The 23,147-nt window shown below is 45.8% G+C and overlaps 1 long non-coding RNA gene across 1 annotated transcript in view; it reads left to right on the forward strand.

Annotated features, from left to right (window-relative positions):
* The window catches only part of LOC135916598 (uncharacterized), a 32,531-nt gene extending 18,008 nt beyond the window's left edge, over window positions 1-14,523 (forward strand). The window contains exons 3-4 of the long non-coding RNA XR_010568981.2: window positions 10,416-10,695; window positions 14,227-14,523. This is a non-coding gene — a long non-coding RNA (uncharacterized lncRNA). The remainder of the gene's footprint in view (window positions 1-10,415; window positions 10,696-14,226) is intronic.
* The last annotated feature ends 8,624 nt before the right edge of the window (window positions 14,524-23,147 follow it).

Genomic DNA, 23,147 nt, shown 5'->3' on the forward strand with positions numbered 1-23,147 from the left:
CATTGCATAGTGTCGTAGGAAGCGGACAGCGAGAAAGCACGTCTGCATCCTGGTGTTTTTTTCCGCACATGCAGGTAATAGTAAAGTCGTATTCTTGCAGACGAAGAATCCACCGACCAAGTCGCCCAGACAAGTGCTTCAGCGTTGAAAGCCAGCATAATGCATGATGGTCTGTAACGATCGCTAAATGGCGGCCGTCAAGATAAGGTCAAAACTTCTCCACAGACCAAATGATAGCTAGGCATTCCTGCTCCGTGATGGTGTAATTCTCTTCCGCGTTTGTCAGCACGCGACTTCTTTATGCGACGACCCTCTCACCTAAAGTGTCGTCTCGGTGTAGGAGAATACCACCAATGCCGTGACCATTAGCATCCGTATGCAGGAGGGTAGGAGCAGCTTCATCAAAATGGCGTATTACTGGTTCACATCTGAGAGCGTGCTTCAGATGGGCGAACGCAGATTCACATTCGGAAGACCACACATAGGGAACATCAGAACCAAGTAATTTGAGCAGGGGTGACGCTATTGAAGCGAAGCCTCGTATGAACCAGCGAATATAGGAAGCCAGGCCTTAGAAATTGCGCAAATCTCTGGTGTTTCCGAGACGGGGAAAGTGCTAAACTGCCGAAACCTTTTCAGGATCAGAACGAATGTACGATAAGTGCACCCAATGTGACCTAGTACCTTGATCGTCTTGCTCGCAAAATGGCATTTCCTTGTGTTTAGCTGAAGCCCACCGTTGGCAAGGCATGTGAGAACTTCATCCAGACGTCGCAGGTGCTAAGAGAAGGTTGACGAGAAAACAGCAATATCGTGCAGACAGCACAAGTGAGTCTTCCACTTCAGGCCGCGAAGAACGGTGTCAATCATGCGCTCGAACATTGCGGGCGCATTGCAGAGGCGGAATGGCATGGCATCAAACTCGTAGAGCCCATCTGGTTTTGAGAACGCTGTTTTCTCTTTATCGTCTTCATGCATAGGTATCTACCAGTAGCCGGAACGCAGATCGATGCTGGAGAAGTACTCGGCACCCTGTAGGAAATCCAAGGCGTCGTCTATTCGCGGCATTGGGTATACATCCTTGGGTGTGATCTTGTTAAGTGCTCGGTAGTCGACACAAAATTGAACAGAGCCGTGTTTTTTCGAACCAAAACAACGGGGGAAGACCAAGGGAGACCAAGGGAGGAGCGTATTATGTTCCGTTGAAGCATGTCGGTGACGTTCTGGTCAATGACTTTCCTCTGGGCAATGACCAGCCATGGACGCGATATGGTCTACGGCGCACGATGGATGTACCATCTGTCTCTATCCCATGCGTCGTAATCGAAGTCTTTCCCAGCGAAGCTGAATGCGCGCCAAACGAAGCTTCATGTTTTTGGAGCAAAGCAAGCAATTGTTGTGACTGCGAAGGTGTCAGGTCGGAACTGATGGCAGCTGCAAAAGCTGAAGGAGATGCGGCCCGTCCGGCACAAGGAACTTCAGAGGAAGCTGGTTTAACGGAAAGAACAAATATTGACTCCGATTCAGCGGCGCAAGCTAATGTAGTGCCTTTAGGGATGAGAATATTTTCGGATGTCAAGTTTGTAGCGTAGAGAAGTGCAGAGTAATGATCAAACCGAACTAGCCCTGATGCAAGGGCTATCCCTCTTGCGAGACAGCGTGCAGATGGTAATACGAGCATGTCGCCGCAGTCAGTGATGTCAGACGTGATGGTAACGATGCTTTGATGGCGAGGAGGTAGCGCCGTATCTTCTGTAGCAAGCAAGTGAAGTGGTGCGTCCTCTGCATGAAGTGAATAGGTCGTGTCGGTCATGTGGAGAACGCGTTGCCCAAAGCAGATGGAGGTGGAGGCCGTAGAAAGAAAATCCCATTCCAACATGAGCTGCTGGGCACAAGAACTTAGCACTGCAAATTGTTCGTAATGCAGAAGTCAATCGATGGAAATACGAACAGTGCACATAGCAACAGCTCGAATGGCAGCCCCTTGAGCTGCGACTAGCGTAGGTCCATCACAGGGGGTGGTAACGATCCGATGTCGCGAACACCAGTCACGGTGAATAACTGAAACACTAGCACCAGTGTCTATCAAAGCTTCCACTTGTGCACCTTCTGCTACAACCAATATCATATTCCATGGATGCGATGGAGGAATTTCTGTCCTGTCGTTCGATGCAGCTTTTCCTCCAAAAGCTGCATAATTCAGTTTTCCGGACGACGCTCGCCGAATTGAGAAGCAGGTCTCAGTGGGGATGTAGAGCAGCGAAGGGCTTACGGTGAGCGGCGTCTCGCAGGACGGTACGTCTGAGCCATCTCGGATGCTACAGTAGGCGATGGATAGCGGCTGCGCGGTGGACCATAACGACGGCGTTGGTCATGGAAGCTCCGTAGACGTTGTAAAGGAGCTCCGGGCGAAAAGTCATCCCGTTCTTATACGTCATATCCACGACGCTTGTCTTGCTGGCGCTTCCGGCAAAATCGTGCTATGTGGCCAGGATAGCAGCAGTAGTAGCAGATGGGACGAGGAGGAGGCCACTGCGGATAACCGGTTTGGGTAGGTGCGTTGTTAGTCATGTAAGCTATGTGGGCCGGTGTTGGGGGCATCGGCGGAACAATGACTGGATTAACTGCAGCTACTTGTGCGTACGTTGGTCGGGCCATAGGGGCTAAAGGGTCCGCGTACGCTGCACCAGCCATGGATACCGATTCCTCCTTGATAACGTCTCGCAGATTGGTAGCCAAAGCATAAGAAGGCATAGGTCCTGCGGCTAAGCCAAGATACTGTAGTTCTCCAAGAATTATTGCGCGTATCATTGCTTGCAACGTAGGGTCGTCGGCGGTAGTGTTTGCAGTGGTGTCTCGCTGCAACCGTACTGATTCGAGTTCGTCAAGGCACTGGCAAGTAGCGACGATATCAGCGATGGCAACGGGGTTCTTGATGGCTAAAGCACTGAAAGCAATAGCTCCGATGTCTTTGAGGATGTGACGAACCCTGTCAGATTCGGTCATGGCCGTGTTCACGCGCCGACAATGAGCAAGCACATCCTCGACGTACGACGTATAAGATTCCCCGAGTTGTTGCTTGCGGGTGTCGAGCATCTTTTTTGCGAGGGTGGAACGAACAGCCGTAGTTCTGAAGATTTGGCGGAGCTGCTGTTTGAAGGCGCCCGAGTTCGTGAAATCAACCTCATGGTTGAAAAACCAAGTCTTCGCTACTCCTGTCAGGTAAAAGGCGACGTGACGTAGCTTGGACGCATCGTCCCAACACGTTAGCTGAACTCACTCGGTCGTAGTCAATCCTCGACGTCTTCACCGCGAAGTCCAGCAAAAAGATGGGGATTATGCTGTCACCCACTGACAACCCAATAGAGAGAGGCTGGGGTAGACGAGGCCGAGATGGTGGAAATAGAAGTGCCTGTTGGCTCTTCCTGCGACATGCTGGCGGACAGCTGGCACAATCGGCGACCCGATCGAAGCTCCAGGATGTTGAGTGGGCAGTCGGAGGACCAAGGACCGAAGAGCACACTCCACCACTTGTGACACAGCAGTTGTCCCGACGTTTATTCCCCTTCAAAGATGCGGTGAACCGACCATGCGATATACCATGTATATATATATATATATATATATATATATATATATATATATATATATATATATATATATATATATATATATATATATATATATATATATATATATATATAAATATATATATATATATATATATATATACGAGTACATACGCAACGCAGGACACTTGGTGGTTGTGCGAAGCGCTATGTTTGTTGGACACCTCGAATTCCTCTTTCACTACTATAATACCGTACTCGTCCTTGTGTGGTTCGTCACACGGAGAATGTTGTAGTTGCATGAGCGGATGATATCGTCTTAACCTCGCCACATGAATGATGTCAATCTGGCGAGCGAATAGGGATACGGTGCGGTTGATCTCGTAGTTTATAAGAGAGATTTTGCGCATACACGTATATGGCCCTTCGTATATTGCACTGAATTTACCGCGGCTGAGGTGCCATGTGTCTGGTATTGAACACAGTTCCCCCCTTGAATCTCTGAGCAAACAAAATTTCTCGTCCCATAGGAGCTTGTTCTTTTCTGGTGATATGCACGGAACCGCGGACCGCCTTTGCACAAGCTTCCTGTAGGTTATGGGCAATGTCGGAGAGGATCTGGGGATAAGAAGGTATACCACACGTCAGGTAAAAGGAAGGGTAGCCCGTGACGTCGCGGTGGGTTTTGTGCTTTTCGAAAGCATCACAGAGGAGACCCATCTCAAATGTTTGGGGTTCTTCTTTGATATTGAGGTGAAGGCGAGTGACTATAAACTGAAAACTGCGCTCAGTTAAGCCTTTGCACTATGGGCTGTTGTGAGCTTTTATAAAGCTGGTGAACGCTGTTGTGTTTGAGGAATTTCTTGAACTTAGTCGGGGTGAATCCAGTGCCGTGGTCGGAAAAGAACTTCCGAGGCTTTCCAGCAATGAAAATACTCTTCAGGCAAGAAATGTAGGCGTCGCAGGTTAAATTTCTGTGTGTAAAAGCCCATACATCACGGGTTGCATGGTCGACAGCGAAGTGAATGTATCTTTTCAACAAGCCTTACTTCACAAAACCTCCAGTAGTGTCCATGGCCGGAAGATGAGATGGTTCTTCTAATGGTAACGGTTCCAAGGAGCCCAAACATTCGATTTTCGTTTTCTTGCAGCGCTTTCAAGTATCGCAGTGTCGAAAGTATTCGGAAACGTCAGCGACGATGTCAGGCCAATAATATTGTGCGGAGAGAAATTGCAACATCTTATTTACACCCACATAACCAAGAGCATCACGAGTCTTTTTAAGAAGGACTCGTGAGAAAAAGGAAGGTAGACTTTTCGTAATCCTTTGCGCGTCACTATGGTCATTCCATTCTCAATGGCATGCTTGCAATGCGGTCTGTCGCAGTGTTGCTTTCGCAGTTGCTAAGCAGATTGGAGCTGAATAATAGGGTTTCTAGACAGTGCATCCGCTTCGATGGTATTATTGCCATTTTGCTGCTTGATGTGTACGTCGTACCTAGAGACCTTCAAGCACCATCGGAACAGATGGCCTCGATGGTTTTTGATGTTTTGAAGCCACGGCACTAAACGTGATGTGTGATCACAGTGAAACTTTTTGATGTAGATCACAATGTAATTTACCGATGTCATTGATAATTCCTATACATACAAGTTCTGTGACAGCGTAGTTATATTAATTTACAGTAGCTTGCGTGAATATTATGCATCTGGACGCTCTCGACCTTTATCACGAGCCTACTTCGAAATGGCACCAACACCGTTCTTGGATGCATCGCAGCAGACCACATAAGGCTTGGCGGCATCGTAGATGGCAAGGATGGGCTGTTTCGTTACACGTTTCTGAAGTTGTGTGAAAGCCAGTTCGCCGTCAGTCGCCCAGTGCCAGGTGGCATCTTTGCTGAGTGGGCATGTCAGTGGGTGAGCAATATCACTGAAGTGGGCGATGTACCGATGGTAAACACTGATGATGTCGAGAAAAACCTAACTCTTTAGGGCGTGAGGGCGTGGGTAACCGCAAGATTGCTTACACATTGTTTTGTTCCAAAGTAACTGTGTCATTTGAAACTGTGTGTGCCAGGACTCAATGGAGGCTTCTCCAAAGTGACATTTCTTCTATTTCAGTTTTACGCATTCGCTTCTAAAAGCATTTAGAATGGCATCTAGATGCTTCAGATGGTCGGGGAACGTGTCAGAAAAGACAACAATGTCAAACAAGTAGTTCGTGACGTGTGTGGTGTGTGATACAGCACGGCCTGTATCAGCCGTGCTGATACAGGCCATCGTGGCTCCCCTATCAGGAGTATCGTTCACACGGTACCCATTAATGAATGCATCAAATTGAATTACCAGCTTTCGGTCGGCCTGTTCGTTTCCCTGCTTTGTAGCGAAGGCGGAAATGCTTGCGCATGGTGGGCATTCTTTGTGCTACTGCATTTGCCGGGACAGGCCACCAATCGCACAATGTATGCATTCGGACGCGGGTGCTCGTATAGGCGCATTAGGTATACGCTGATGGTCGTTGCCGCTTCCTGCACAGATCTGCGCGTTTCGACGTAGTAGAATACGCTGTGGTTCAAGACACTGCATAAATGACTCTACTTGCAGCAGAGCTGAAAGCCTAGTCGCTGGTGTAGGTGGGTTAAGCCCAGCAAGAGGCATGTGCATATTGGCGGGAAGGCTGTCGATCAGCCCACATAAAAGTTGTGGGGGCTTTAGGTGGGCAAGACGTCCCAGACGCATTTCTTTTTCAGTGTAGTAGTCCTTCAGGCTCAATTCTGGTTTTAACCGACAATAAATGAACTCAGGGAAAGTACACATGAGGGCGCTTGTAAAACGTTGCGTCATGTGTCTGCTGAAGCTCTCCCAAAATGCGTCCGTGTCAAAAAACGCAATAAGGTACTACCAGAAGTCATCACCTTCAACGTAATCAGAGAAATAGCACAGCTTGTCGCGCTCCATCCATGCAGCGGCCGCAGTCTTAATCTCAAAGAGCTGGAGCCACTAGTCCAGGGGGACGTCCTCGGGTACTCCCTAGTACTTGGGGATGTTTACGGCTTTCTTAGATGTTGTCATGATGTAGGCAAGGGTAGATGCTGTCGATCAGTAAAACGCAGGAGACATGGAGTCTCTGCGAATCTCTATCGTTATCTGACACCGCCTTTTTCTCTTTCACACCATCGCCCCGCACCATCCTCCCGCGGGTCGGCATACATGCACACCCGTATACATACATATATATATACACACATATATATATATATATATATATATATATATATATATATATATATATCGACGCGCTCTTGCGCGCGGTGTCGTAACTTCGTCCGTCTGTCACCCGAAACTGGTTCGCGGTAAGACTGTTTGGAATCAAATTTATTCGTTTTAGCCCACCTCACAGAGAACCAGCTTTCTATCATTCAATAAACAGCCGTCATAATAAATTTATTTACCACGCAGTGATTTCTTTATATGAAGTCTTATACATAACAAGCGATTATCAATAATGAATTACTTGAACAATAGAAGGCACCATTGATCACCTTACAATCAGTCTTTAAACTGCAAGGTGGCTATGAAACCGGCTCAGCAAGGCTGCTTTCGAGTATAAACATTCACACCAGACTGTCATTCTTTGTTTGCGTATAGGCGAGAGCACCTATATTGAGTATTTTTCGTGATGTCACATGCTTCTTACCAACTAGCAGTCTCACACAGATGCACGCTAAGATCTCATCAATACACGCATACACGCATACACGCTAATAACTTTTCAGAAGCTACGATTCAGGCATAGCTTTCTGTGTCATACGCGATACTCTTTACCATGTATACACTTGGTAACACTCGCAATGCTGCAAGATATTTAGTATACATAGGTGGTAGCTGTCATTTCCGGGTTATTACGACATCGCTATCGCAAAAGCATTTCTTTTCCATTTTACTGCCGTTGCAGAAAGAATCACTGACGTACACTTTGGTGTGATTAGGTGGTGCGTGTTTTTTTTTTGAAATATTTGACACCACGGCCACAACCAAATCACACTTAGAAATATTCCACAAAAATACCAGAATCATAGTTTACGGCAGATGTAGAACGCTAATTTATTTTCGTCATCGGCATGCAAAGATTTTACGCTTACCTTTTAGTCAACCTAGCTATAAAACTATTAACCAGGAGCTGGCAACGAACCGCCCTTCGAAGTGGAGGGAATCGCAACGTCGATGATCTGATTTTTCTTGTTACTTCTCCAAGGAGTGTGCAAAAGGAAACATAGGATGGGGTACTCCAGGAAATCACATTGCTGGAAGTGATTGATTCAAGCATATTTATGAACATATGCATATAAGTAGAAAGAGCCATCAACATGGTGAATAACGAAAATACTATATATTCCGCTAGAGCAATAAGATTTCTCAAACCTTTATTTCGATAATCTTTGCAGTTTCTTTGTAATTTTTTTTTATCCCTTCGTTCTGTCAAAACAACTTCATCATGAAGGGACGCAAGTTGTATTTCTTCCTCAATTGGGCAAAAATGAGAACTGTAATAAAGCTTGGTTTCTGTAAGCAACAATCCAACCTATAAATTAAGCAGTATCACCTAAAGGAGTACACGTGGTATTAAGACACAGCGCTTAGGTGAATACATTTATACAATATATTTATTTTCGCAATGCGCGGACATTCGGGAATGCGTAATTCATAGAAAGCAGCCTGTTCTATAATGTTGTGCCACTAACAGTATTAGGAGGCTCGCATGCTTTTTACACCTTGATAGCATGCAGCGGGCTGAGTCTAAAGCTACTGTTATACATAGCATTTATTTATAGTATATTGCAAATTTACATCTTTATGTCTGCGACAGTTCTCTGTTTACACTACATAACAACAGAAGCTTATAAAAGCAGAGACACCGAATGCACGCTTCTTTCTTATCACTAAATAAATAAATAAGTGAAAACATCCCTAAATGTATTTGCAGACCTCATAGGGTACACTCAAAATTTTAACAGTAGTGTCATAAATGTCCCTTCTTGAGCACTAAACAAATTAAGTATCCGAAATATATCCCCAGCACTGATAGCTTCGATGCTAAGTATTCACCTTGGGAGGTACCAAAAAAAATAAACACCAAAATTTCGATGTTTCTAATTTGATGTAAACCATTCCAAACAGACCTCATCGTCTAAACCACGGAGAGACAGTTCATGAAAGATAGGATGCCTTCAAGGGGTGAATCATAGGCATTCCCAGAATATACGTTGAGATTTCTGTATGACCCAAAACATACGTGTTGGACACTTTTGCCGTTCCTTCTGTGATAAGGACGCGCCTGAGTAAGCTGCAGTGCCGCCCTACTCTTGCCGCCCCCGATTTGTAACCTTCGGTGCTATTACAGCCCCATTTTGATTCTGCTTAGTGTGATATAGTATTGTCAGGTAATGCTAACAGGTAACAAGGCTTAACAAGATAAGGTACGGTTTCCCTTGTTTCCTTATTTATAGACTGCATTTACGTGCAGCCGGTTGTTCGAAATAGCTCACCTACTCAATCTTTCAAGAGACCATGTCGCGCGCAGGTTATGAAATTGGCCACTATCACTGTGCGCGGGAAGCCGGAAAAGACGGATTCGTTTCCTGCTGGCATTCCTCACTTTGTATAAGAGCTACTGCCCGTTGTCGCCAAGCAGGGTTGCTTGCACTGATAATTTGGCTTGGTTGTCTGGGTAAATAGTTTGCCAGACGCGCCGACACACTCGCCTTATACACATTCGTTCCAAGTTCCAAAGTATAACTCGTTGCATTTATGAGATATTTTTGTCCGACAATCGTGGGATCACGTTTGTGGGTGTTACCGACCATGAAACGTCAAGCCCGTTCTTTATTACGCATCTCGTTACTACAAATTAGTAAAGAGCGAGATTGCTTCGTATGCCATTTGCGCAGCGCTATCGAAGCCTTGTTCACAAATGGCGGCGAACAGCGTAAAAGTGCAGATAGAGAGGCATCTTCTAGCAGGATTCACGAGCTTTGTCGTTTGATCAGTTTAGGAAAAGTTCTTACAAATAGTAAAAAGCTGAACCAGAAGAAACCAGAACGGCAAAATGAAAAGAAACTAGCAGCAACTATTCCGCATTTGCATGACATCTCCCATTCCTTGAAATACATCGGGTCGAGATATGGCATCGATGTAGTCTTATGAGCCCCATGCAAAGTCGGACGCAAATATAGGATGACGGATGAACGTCTTAGCGGGACCCCAAATGAAAAAGTCGCAGTTTCTCCCGAAAGAAAAAGCATCGATTGCTATAGCAAATGAGTAGATAGGTATTCGAACAAAGGATAGTAGTGCTATAGACCTCAACCACTTATAAACATTCGCTAACTATCAAATTGCTGCCAGCGTGACGCAGAACATTAACAAGCACGCAGGCCCACAGAGGTAAAGATGGGCACATATCCCTGGAGGACGAAAAACACTCGCTGTCAATATGCTGCAGCGAGAAAGCATCGCAGCAGCAGCGAGATAATTAACCTCCGTGCTTCCTTTCGCTTCAGCATGACCTAAACGGCCATTACGCAGTGCCCATGAAGCTATGAGCTTGCCGTGCACCTGGATTCTGTACTCATCGCGGATCGCTTTCAGGCCCTGTGGCCGCGCGGTATGCTGAAGCCACCAAAGTACAATGCCCCTTGCCCTCCTCTCCGCCCCCTCCCCGCCCCATGCCTTATGCGCGACGAAACACAGCGCGCATCCTCCCCGCTTTACGCCTGTGCTCGCGCGAGATTGAGCGGATTGAGCTTCCATCGTCGGCTCACCTTCACACGCTTTAACTTCCAGCACGCGGCCACGCTGTTATGGTCCATGGAACTGATACGAAACATCACTCCGAAGCCGAAATCAGAAATGCATCTGGGCAAATCCCGACTGTCACCAACACTGCTGTGCTACCAAGCTCGGGCCACGTCCCAGAGCGAAAGCTCTGGAACCTGGGCTACGTCCTAGCACCGCGTCCGCTGAACCTGAGCCTGGCCGTTGGTCTGCAGCTTGAACCACGCTGTGCTGATATTCATACTATTATATGTAATTGCTGGTTGGCTACATCATCCTCTTTCTAAAAGTAAGGAACTGTATTCTGTGTATATATTTAAATGTATTGTATTTGTGCACGACATTGACAGTGAAAATTAAAAACGAAGGAAGTGAGAAGATGCGGATGAGGTAGGCGCCGCTGGTGCTTCTAGTGCTCTTGTTCTCCTATTAATACTTGCAGAAATAAAGCGAATATATGAAATAAAAGATGCGCACGTCGCACCCCGAAAATGATGCAGTAAGATTTTAACCACAATAACAGTTCAAGTGAAAATGTAAATTCCCCGCAAAAGAAACGTCAAATGATGTGGGTGACAGCACTCTGACAATCACACTTTAAGAGGGGGAGGGAGTAGGCTTCGGCATCGCCGGGGAAGGGGTGGGCTCTGCCTCCAAGAATACTTAGAGGTAGGCTCGGGCCACTGAGCCCCCGGTTAGTCGGTCCCTATGCTCAGACCTGTAGAAGTTGAAGCTTCAAAAGTAGACCATCTAGCAGCTCGGGACTTGGGTGGAGATAGCGCAAGTGGTGGTCTCACACGTTGTTGACGTAGAAGTGATTATCGAGCTGAAGAAACCATATGAAAGAGCTGGGGGGAGGGGTTGGAGGCCATGCATACGCGGAAGGTGCGAGCACATAACATCGGTGCGGTCGTCTGCTGCTGCTTGTGGCGAAATATCGAATGCCGATAGCATCAGGGTAGCAGTGGTCGCTGAATGCGTGGCGAAAATTCTGCTTGTGGCGTCGCCGTGCCTGCGAGAGCGAAATTTGCATGGAGCTGGTGGCAAAGCTTCTGAATCGGTGATGAGTCAGGTGCCCTCGAACGGAAAGCGGACAGGCTGAGGAAACGTCCAAAGAAGGAGAGCGGCAGGCCGTAACGCAGCCGAAAGTGTTTGACTCAGTGAATTCTTTGGAGAGACTCGTCGCGGAGCTACCTTTGGGCTTGGGAAGAGGCACATGAACTGAATAGAGGTCTGATGCTAGGGCCGGCGCATGCTGACGATCGCCACGGGTGGACGCCGGCTATTTGGGACGACAAGACTAGCAGTGACGTGACCGTTCAGATGGCGAGAGTGGTGACATAGTGAGCAAGCACGGCTGCTCGCGAGTCGTCATGGAAGTTGGGGCCAGGGGATGGAAACGCAGTCCGAGCCTTTAACCTTGTTGAGAGGAAGTGGCTGTCCAGCTGGGTGAACCAGCTGTCCGGCATTTCGATGTACAATTCCCAGACATTTTACAACCACGGGCGGTCTGCAGGACTACGTGAGGCCACATCACTGGCCTTGGCAGAGTCGGTTCGCTGACGCTGGCATGGATTGGCTCGGTCGTCTAGGACACCGATTTATGAGGTTTGTGTGTTCGGCCGTCCGGGTAACCAATTTGGGGGAGGCGGCGCAAAAAACTTAACCTCCGCAGCCACGGTTTACTTAGGCCGGCCAGCCATTGTGTCGCGGGATCTCGGCAGGTCAGATCGGGCCTTTATTGTCGAGCGCGCTAGCGTGTTCTGTTCTCGCGCTACCTGCCCATGGGCCCATCTTCATCTTTTTTGGAGGCGACAGTCACACCGTTTTAACGTCATCGATATAGCATTTCACTTTTGGAATCAATTTAAGACTTAGTCTATTATTGACTGACATATCTCGGGGGTTTGATTTTCCAGGTGCTTTCTGCTTTTCCCCTGTGTAAGCGTGCGAAGACACATTTGGTTGCACGCCACTGACATGTAGAAAATATTGCTTACACAAATGCTCTAATACGATCGAGACCGCTGCACCCGTTTCAGTCCTCATTGAAAGAGCCTTCCTTCACTGTTAAGATCTACGCTGTAGGTACTTCTACTTTTACGAGAGTAGAACGCAGTCCGCGGTTTCCTCGTCCATGGTGTCGATATATCTGACAGCCTTTGTTTTGGCTCCTTTCGTGCAGACTGCTTGGAAGTTTTCCTTTTCGATATTGTTTTGGCAGGTGTGGCTTCAATGGCAACATTTTCTTGCCTCATGACGCTTTCTGCAATGCCAACAAGCACTTCGTAGATCTACCTGTATAATTTGCCTGTCATTGGACCGTGCAAGTCTCCTCAAGTTATTTCCCTTATCATGGTTTTGCTCGCTCCGAATGACGTTGACGCTGCATGGTGTTCCGTTAAAATCATGCATTTGCTTCGTGTGTTGTGCAGCTACCTATTTTAGAGCGCAGCTGTTAGCGCCCGTTCCGGCGGCCAGCCTTGGCGTCTGCGGCGTAACCACGCGTACAAGCACAGCGAAAGATGAAAGGGCGAAGGCGAAGCGAAAGATGAAAGACGCGAGCCGCGAACGGAAGAAACCAGTGAGAGCAGCGCCGTCAGGGGCCTGTGCGCGGGAATCTGGCGTTATGCGGACCCGCCCGACTGCTGGATGCGTACTATTATCTCGTCGCAGCCGCACTTCTCATTTCGTAGCATTGTCTACACGCATCAGCTCTCATTCGCGCTTCTTTGGTTTGCTTGGTTTAGTCCAGCTCGAGCTTGTTTCGATTGTCATGACTTGCAATTGCTTTATAATGCGATTTCATGGGCTACGCGAATTGTGCTGCACTTTGGTAGCCACGCAGCACTAGCAAATACACTGGAACCTTCGCTGAGTCATGTATAAAAGCCAACGCGTTTGACTCGCACATCACATGAGACTCGCACTCTGTTACATGTCCCTCACAAATACGTCGCTTCAATATATTGTGTAATGAAAACACACATAGAGCGATGCTCAAATTTCGCATTAAGGAGCATTGTAATTGTCGACAAAATTTTCTTTACCTTCGGTCATAGTAGTTGTCACCAGCGTAAGGCTGGCCGGAGAAGGCAAACCCAGTTTCAAAAACTAAACTCTTACCATAATAAGGGGGAAAGAAATGTGTTGGGGGAATAAATCAAGTGTGTAATTATTTACCCGTTGTGTTGGTCTAAGGGCTTTGGTGTTGCGCTGCTATTTATGAAAAGGGTAATGCTGTTTAGTAACCTTAGATGCAGACCTCAGTGAACTGTTTCTTGTTAGTCTTGCAATGTGCGTAAGTTTACCATAGCATGCCTTGTTGTCCATTTTTATAGGCACATCCAATAATATCCATTGAACTGGAGCACCATATTTTTATCGCTACTGAGCATCACGTTTGCAGATAGGATCCTAAAATTATAGCTTGAGCAGTGACACAACCCGAGATGGTGCAGGGGGCACACTGGGCACGTGCTTAGGATGTGTCACAAGTAGTATTTTTTTACGCACCAGACTAATCACAGCCTTATGACTTCTGACGATGACCAATATTCTATTTATTAGTAGGAGTATTGTAACATCGGTGCTGAACGAGGATGAATGGTCAGTTATGTCTTTTTTTCTTTGAATTTAAAACATGAAGTTACTTGATCAGCTCACTGTTGCAGTCATTTAGACGTTTCACATGCATTTCAGTAGGAAGACTAATAGCTAAAACTTTCCTTTAGGTGGACTGACCTTACTTCTTGACTGACTTTATGTTGTTTCGCTCCATGTTCTGGTGTTAACGTTTGCGCACGATATTTTTTTTCAGGCACCGGCTTTAAATAACGCAAGGAGGCAGATGCAATGACACAAGGATGTCTAAGAGCAGCCCAACATGACTTCACGTGGTGCAGAGTACCGCACTTCAAGCAATCAAAATACATTGTCATGCAATTGGACAAGAAAACTAGAATATCAAAATCAAAATCAAAATCATGTTTATTTTTCCAAAGAACTTTGGAAGGGGGCCCGTACAAAAAGTGGAAGCTAGTCCACTTGACGGGGGTTCGGGCCCCCTTTTACAAGGCACAGCGAAGGTAACAAGTCGACAAATAAACAATAGAATCAATTATACATAACAAGATAATAACTTTTTTACAATAGCACAGCCGTACAAGTGAGACGAAAACAATCTTATCAACATATAAGTGAATTTTACATTTTCTTATACAGTTGTTATTCGACATGTACAAAAAAGTTGCGGAGCCTTGTTCTATTACTTTTTTTATCGTTAGTGTCTCTTTGTGTAGATAATTTATTAGCATAGGAAGAGAACAGCGAAGCATTTGCTCCCCATAAGATGTTCTCGAAAACGGTATTTGCCAGGGTTCCGTGCTACGAGTGCCATGTATCGGCGTTCGAATTGTCAGGTCTGCAAGGGAAGCTAATAAATTTCCAGGATTGTTGATGCTTTGTTTATATCTTATCGCCAGACGATACGAGTAAAAATTGTGAGTAGAAACTAAATTAAAACGATGAAAAAGTGGTTTAGTATGAGCGTGGTAATCTGCATTGCCTATATGTCGAAGAGCATTCTTTCGGATTGCGAATATGGGATTTAAGTTCGTTGTTGTGGTTTTCCTCCAGACAAGGATAGGGTAATTAAGATGAGAAAGGAACAAAGCATTGTAAATTTTTAGTTTAACCTCTTGAGGTAAAAAGAATCGAAACTTTGCTAAAATACCAACAGACTTTGCAATACGGGTAATAACGTGATTGATGTGCAGATTCCGGGACAACTTTTTATGAAAATATGGGTATATTGAGTGTACTATTTGACTTAATGTCGTGCAAACTTTCCAAATGCAGTATGGCATGCCAAGATAAATATTGTCGCATGCTCTAGGCAGTCGTCTGAACATGGTATGTCTTGTGATGTTTCTGATGGGAAAGTTCAGATTAGGTATGCTTGCTGGAGGCATATACATAAGAGCAAGTGTCATAGACAAGTTAGAAATGTATTATAAAAAGCTGATTAGTTTTATGAGGAGTCACCACTTTTTGTCTTGCCTCTGAACAGATATATCCATGTGACAAAATAAACTAGTCGTACCATAGCGTTCCAGATTTACTTAGTCACATAATACATACTTTCCCGGAGCAGGGTGTCTGTATTCAGTACAAAAAGCAACAGCTCAAGCTTAGTTAGCTACTGACATAGTTCACCAGCCTGTAAATGCAAGGATGCAAAAACAAACCAATGTCATTCTGTATTTTAAAAGCTGACATGAAGCCGGCAGATATTCATGCCTTCCCTTGTATCTATTTTCTACACCTAATTTTAGAAGTATGGCTTTCTCTTAGGTTCGGGAAAGGGGAAGCATTAGGGACAGAGTACCCTATATTCAAGAATTCATTATCTTTTATGCGAATGCTCACGAAACTACTTCATTAGAACTGCTCGCGGCACAGCAAGGCCTATAACTATGGACACCGCGGTGCGCACCTTACGTCCTTATTAGAATCCAAATAGTCGCTTGTAATAGAAAAATTAATTTGGCACAAGAAAAATTGTCATTTCTCCTTCTGTGGCATAGTCATATGAGTGCTTCTGGCAAGTTTTTAAGATTTTGATTAGCGTGAATGAATCTAATTGCCAACCGATGATGCCCTTTGCCCCTCTTTTTCTACCTAAATTATGGTTCTACACGCGAAGTCAATTTATCCATTCCCAGCAGTGGACCTTTCTTGGACCTGTCCGGGCCTTATCTGCCGGTAGGTCCACGGCATGGCACTGCTGTGAGTTGTTGAAGATGGCGGCTGTGCTTCTCATGTCCAAGGCGTACTAGCAACGGAGTGCAATTCGTTTTGTATGGAGCAAAGGACGAACGCCAACATAAATTCACATTGAAATGCAGCCTACATATGGGGAAAGGTGTTTCGCTTTGGCAAGTATGAGGTGGTGGTGCTGTGAGTTCGCTAAAGGTCGTGAAGACCCGCATGACAATAAGCTTTCGGGGAGGCCTCGTGCGTCATTGAGTGACAACATGGCGCAGGTACGTCTTAAGTTTAGTACTGTGATGGGACAAATAGTTGAACAGGTGCGGGGAGTATGTAAAATAGCGTAAAGTACGTAGAATAGTACGCATATTTGTAATGACCTGTATGTAACTTATATTGGCTAAAAAAACGCGGCAAAGACTTTCTGATTCGCCCTCATGCACTTTTGCTAAAAACAAGAAACTATATATCATTTTAGCCCATGCTAAGGAACACCACACGTATAGAAAGAAACAATACAAATGTGAGGATCTAGTCTGATGCGCCTAAATGAACAATATTTTAACTAAACTTCATTTACTAGACAATGTAGCCTGTACGGCACGATTTGTTGGTGGTCGTTAATAATGGGGAGAGAAATCATTTTCAACATGGTTTTATGTCGATGCGTCGGTTTATATTGGCAGAGTTCAATCCCTGAAGGTAATAATATTTTACGTAGTTTACAAGGGGAATATATATTCTCGTGATAACCCGAGTTCTCATGTTATCCCCCCCCCCCCTTACCAGGGCGGTGGAGCATTGAATAGAGTTCTAACCATGCTTTCCTTGATCTTAGCCACCTACGTGTCCAGTCTCTGTCGGCTACTTACTTGAAACAACTGAACGATAACTGGGTGAAACAAAAATCAAGAATTTGCGCAACAGCCAAGGACAGCCCTTCGCGAATATCTTCAAGCAGCGGTTCCGCGACGTCAAAGTGCACAAAATGGGCGATGCATAAAAGGACTGGCGGCAGTGCGATGGAGCATCCAAGTCAATTTTAGCCGTCTTTAATGCGATTACGAGTGTTCGTCGACATCAGACCTTTTGCATCTATCTATCTATCTATCTATCTATCTATCTATCTATCTATCTATCTATCTATCTATCTATCTATCTATCTATCTATCTATCTATCTATCTATCTATCTATCTATCTATCTATCTATCTATCTATCTGTCTGTCTGTCTGTCTGTCTGTCTGTCTGTCTGTCTGTCTGTCTGTCTCTCTGTCTGTCTGTCTGTCTGTCTGTCTGTCTGTCTGTTTGTCTATCTGTCTGTCTGTCTGTCTGTCTGTCTGTCTGTCTGTCTGTCTGTCTGTCTGTCTGTCTGTCTGTCTGTCTGTCTGTCTGTCTGTCTGTCTGTCTGTCTGTCTGTCTGTCTGTCTGTCTGTCTGTCTGTCTGTCTGTCTGTCTATCTATCTATCTATCTATCTATCTATCTATCTATCTATCTATCTATCTATCTATCTATCTATCTATCTATCTATCTATCTATCTATCTATGTTTTAAAATCGATTTCGGCATTTACGTCGACCCACTGGTTCTATTGGTGCAGGCATGCCATGGTCGATCGACTGCGTCGCATAGTTCCTAAGGGTACTGGAACATTCTCGAATAGGTGAGGACGCGACAAGTGACGGAGTATATTTGCAGGAAAACACGCTGCATGCAACTTCCACAGCAGTCTAGTAGTCGGCCGTCCCCATTTGCTCAATGACAAGCTGCAAGGTGTGCCGTGGTGCAGGGTCGCATTAACAGGGCTGATGTCCCGGTACAAAAACAAAAAAGAAAACAAAGGGGCCCTTTCCCCACCTTCCGCCTTACCCTCTCGTCATACTTGAGACTTCACGCCTTTTTAGAATTCGTTACAAAGAACACATGCCGTATTTACTTGAAGTATCTCAGGAGTGCTTACGAACATCGCCTGGGCGTCTACTTTCTCGCAGAGCACGTGGAGAGATTGTCACCGGAGATCGAACTATACCACGAGACGAAGAGACATAGAGAGCATTAAGATTTGTCGGGCTGGCAGGTTCACACTGAAAGAAGGGTAAATGTGTTTGATAAGACTCTTGAATAAACAACCATAAATATTTTCATATATGCACAGATCATTCACATTTAAACAGGTAACGCATTTACATTTCTGCAGGCAATATACACTTTTATAATAGAAGGATACACACTCATATTGCACACGCTATTTGTGCTAGTAAATTGCGGAATCATTTACATCTTTTCAAAAATTTTCTGCTTCAACACAGTGTAGGAAATAGTTTATGTGGTTAGGCATATCGCATAAATTCAAGCTTGAAATGGGCTGTGCGACTGCGCGAAACTGTGTGACTCAAGGGGAGACTCTTTTCCCCGAACCAAACTGGACCCACGGGCCGCCAGCGGAAGCAAGCACGTGAAACGTCACCTAAGCGAGAGTGATCAACCGGCCATCACCGACCAGACTCAGTACATGTCATGTGACGTTGAAGTGAGCAAAATCCCGCCTACGATTTTAGCGAGCCTATTTAGGCGGCCCCGCAATGTATTTTTATGGTTATTTTTTCTGCTATATCCTTCACCTACCATGGAATAAACAGTTCAGCACAATGCGTTGGCGGGATAGTTGGTGCGAATCCATGAATACTTTGTTCAGGGCAAAACAAGACACAAGAAAGACGACCAGGACAAGGCGCTACTCTCAACTGACATCATTTTATTGCGTCATTCCTTTATAGACAGCTGAAACTAGAGGAACATGCGCAGTAGGCACCAAGCGGTGGAGCCACCAACATCCGATCCCAAGAGCGCACTCATGCAGCAGAATCCGAAAAATCAAATTCAGCGCTGCACAAGGTTAAGGAAGGCACACTAATTCACTGTGACCCAATGACTGCATGAAGAATGCTTTCGATAACTCTCGGGCGGTGGTGTCATGGCTCTTTTTCAAAATTGGGGTATCACGAAACAAGGGGTTGCACTTGCATATATTACAATGCTGAGCCAAATGGGAACCTGTGCCTGTGGGTATGGATTGCTCATGGTTTCTAAGGCACTCGTTAACACAGCGGCCAGACTGCCCTACGTACACTTTGCCACATGACAAAGTAATCTTATAAACCACACCGACGCTGCAATCTACAAACTTCACGTGGTTCTTTTTACAGTCTGGTTTTTTACTTGTTTTACAAATACGGCTGCACAACATTGACAGTTTCTAAGGAGCGGAAAACACTACCGGAATCTGGTATCTATTGGCGACATTCTTTAGATTGTGAGCCACTCTGTGGCAATACGGCACAACTTCAGGCCTCTTCTTTTGTGTGATGCAGTTACTTTTGTGCCGCTTCCCTTTCAGTTTCTGAAGCAAATGTCAGCTACTCAATGGTTGTCTTCCAGACGACAACCATTCTGGAAGACAACCATTCAGTAGCCGTCATTTTTTTTCTGTTGACGTCGAACAACTGTACTATTCAATACCGCATGATGAGCTTTTTCGCAGTGTGATGACGTGCATCGAAGCAAGTGGCGAGGTAGATTTTCGCAATGCGACCGGGTTGTCCTTGGAAAGTTTCATGTCCCTTCTTGAATTTTCCTTAAGTGCAACTTTTATCCGGTTCGTAAATAACCTTTTTATCCAGAAAAAATGGTGTGTGTTTTGGTTCATGTGTGGCGCCTGCTCTTTGTAATATTTTTTTATCGCTTGCCGACCGTGCTCTTAACAGTGCCTTAAACAATGACCCGGTTCAAATTTTTAGATATGTTGACGATTTTCTTGTTGTGATAAAACAGACTAACAACGAATACTCCGTTATGGTAGCTGACATTTTAACTCTGTTCGATGACAAGGCTAATATTGAACTTTGACACATGAGCTATCTAGGGACGGTAAACTCCAGTTTTTAGATTTGCAGCTATCCTTACAAACAGGCCACGCCTGTTGGATGTATTCGCCACGTGCACATAAGGAACTTTTACTTTACGCGTCTGCGCACTCAAAAACTGTGAACCGCGCCATTGATTTGATGTTTCTAGAATCTTCGTTAATGAAATCTTGTCATCTCTCGGCGAACCTGAGTTTCATTGCACAGTTAAATAGGCTGCAGGATGCTGGTTATCCAAGTGTGGTGGTGGCGTCAGTCTCGGAGGTAATGCTTCAGAAACTGAAAGGGAAGCGGCACAAAAAAAACTGCATCACACAAAAGAAGAGGCCTGAAGTTGTGCCGTATTGCCACAGAGTGGCTCACAATCTAAAGAATGGCGCCACTAGATACCAGATTCCGGTAGTGTTTTCCGCTCCTCAGAAACTGTCTATGTTGTGCAGCCGTATTTGTAAAACAACTAAAACACCAGATTGTGAAAAGAACCATGCGAATTTGTAGATTGCAGCGTCGGTGTGGTTTATAAGATTCCCTTGTCATGTGGCAAAGTGTATGCAGGGCAGTCAGGCCGCTGTGTTAACGAGCGCCTTAGACAACATGAGCGATCCATACCCACAGGCACAGGTTCCGATTTGGCTCACCATTGTAAAATACGCAAATTCAAACCCTTGTTTCGCGATACCACAATTTTAATTTTGAAAAAGAGCCGGGACACCACCGCCCGAGAGTTATCGGAAGCATTCTTCATTCCATCATTGGGGTCACAGTGCCTTAGTGCCTTCCTTAACATTTAACAGCGCTGAATTTGATTTTTTGGTTTCTGTCGCATGAGTGCGCTCTTGGGATCGGATGTTGGTGGCTCCACCGCTTGGTGCCCACTGCGCATGTTCCTCTAGTTTAAGCTGTCTATAAAGGAGTGACGCAATAAAATGATGTCAGTTGAGAGTAGCGCCTTGTCCTGGGGGGGAGGAGGGTCGGCTTTCTTGTGTCTGTTGCTTCGCGCTAAACAAAGTATTCATGGAATAAACAGTGTAAGTTTCACACTAGAAATCGTGTCGCTCCAGCCTGGTCACCATGGTCTACCGGATGCCTGCAGCCTGCCGGCAACAACACGCTACCCAGTAGTAACGCAGGTCGAGGTTGCAGTAATCGGCGTCGCAACAACACCTCGAAATGCAGCCACTACCTACTACAGTGCTTTCAAGTGCTGTCAAGCAGATACCCAAGGCTGGAAAATCTCACCACTTAATCAGAACCGCAGCGCCAGTGGGACTTTAAACTTTTGTTATCAGCTTACTTAGGCGCTTCCGAAGCAGCCGATGCGGCCGCTGTGTCCACGTGATCTCTCACGCTATGTCACGACGGCGGTGGCTCCAGATTTTCCAGTGGTGGAGCTCGCCCCCAATAGCGAAAGACATTCAAGAAGAGGGGACACTCCCATAGAGCCGAGCGGCCGAATTGACTGTAGCGCACCAAGGAAAAGGGATTAACTGCGTCCGGTCTCCGTTCTCGGCGCACGCGTTTTGACCGCTTGCTGGCACGCGCAATGCCGGCTGCGCTAGTAGCCATTTTTTGTTTTTGTTGTTGTTTGTTTCTGCTGCTCAATCCAGCGTAGACATTGTGCGGAATCGTTTATTTAGTTAAAATGATTGCGGACAATCTTCACAAGCCTCCATCAAATCTCTGCCACGTGCAATTTCATAAAGTAGACGCAAGACACCTTGTGAATGAGGAAATGTTTCTTTCGCTCTATGTAAATGCTCGCTCCGGGATTTTTGTGCGTTCACCCAACGTTGTGGCACCAGGTAAGCAGCAATTGTTCCCGTACGAAGCCCCGCCAGACGGCATCAGCTGAAAAAAAAAAGCGAATTAGAAGCATCTGTTATTTTGGTATTTAGACCTTATAGGAATACTGCGTGTAAAGGGGAAACGTGCGAAAGCGGCGAATGGGCGACATTACAAAGAAAAGCAATTCGATTTTACATACATGGCGTTGAATATACCCTACCTATTCCAAGCCGTACTATAAATTATGAAGGAAATATCTGATATCCAAGCATTCCCCCATTCTCGGCCACTATTTCCTACACTTTAAGAGCACTGATTTACGGGCGACAGCGCGTTTCCTAACTTTCGCCTCACCCGACGTGATACTACGCTACATGCCCAGAGGTCGAGAAGAGTGTGTTGGGAGACCAGTTGGCAAGACATTATTGCGTGAACTGAAACTGAGCTACGGACGAAACACCGAAGTAGAAGAAGAGTGGACGAACGCAGTCATGCCTTCTTGGTGCTGTCTCCTACCTCGTTGTCTCATCCCTAGGGCAGTTTAAATTCCGAAATACACAGAGATAGCCCCAGCATAGGTCCTCAGCCAAACCATGCTAAACGCTCGCAGAATGCCTTCTACTGAGATAAAAATAAATGCGTGGGTGAAGAGCCTGTTTTCAGTCGTTCAGAAGACAGAATTTTTGAGCTCTTGGTTTTGGAGCTCCTCAGCACTATCTCTTGCGCGTTCTCCCAGCGCATGGAAAACACTCCAGTGGTATCACGCTTGCCAATCGCTCTTCGCGTCTTAGACAAGCGTGAGTACCGAAAGAAGGTATGTGTTGTGGGGCCATAGAAAGCGTCAAAGATTCCGTACACGCCAAACTGTCATCACGACCGGCTTTCTTTTTTGCTGCGTCACAACCGGCGTGGCGAGCGTGCATCACGAATATCCGAAAAAGTAAGGAAATTAATTATAAATATTTAAGGGGTCAGATAATACGTCACGAACTTGTCAAATAAGATTCAGTACACGCGAAACTAACTGCGGCACATGGCTGAGCTGCTTTTCTCTAACTGCGTCCCAACGCCAGGCGTGGCCACTGTGCGTGAAAAGTAACCCCAAAAACACGAAATTAGTTGCAATAAGGTTGCGGGTCACAGAGAGCTCCAAACCTTGTTCCGTTAGGATTCAGTACAGGCGAAAATGCGTCACACGGTCGAGTCGCTTTTCGCTAAGTGCGTCGCAAAGCAGGGTTGGGTGAGCGCGCTCAAAAACTAC

This window comes from Dermacentor albipictus, chromosome 2 (assembly GCF_038994185.2).
Source record: "Dermacentor albipictus isolate Rhodes 1998 colony chromosome 2, USDA_Dalb.pri_finalv2, whole genome shotgun sequence".
Classification (NCBI taxonomy): Eukaryota; Metazoa; Arthropoda; class Arachnida; order Ixodida; family Ixodidae; genus Dermacentor; species Dermacentor albipictus.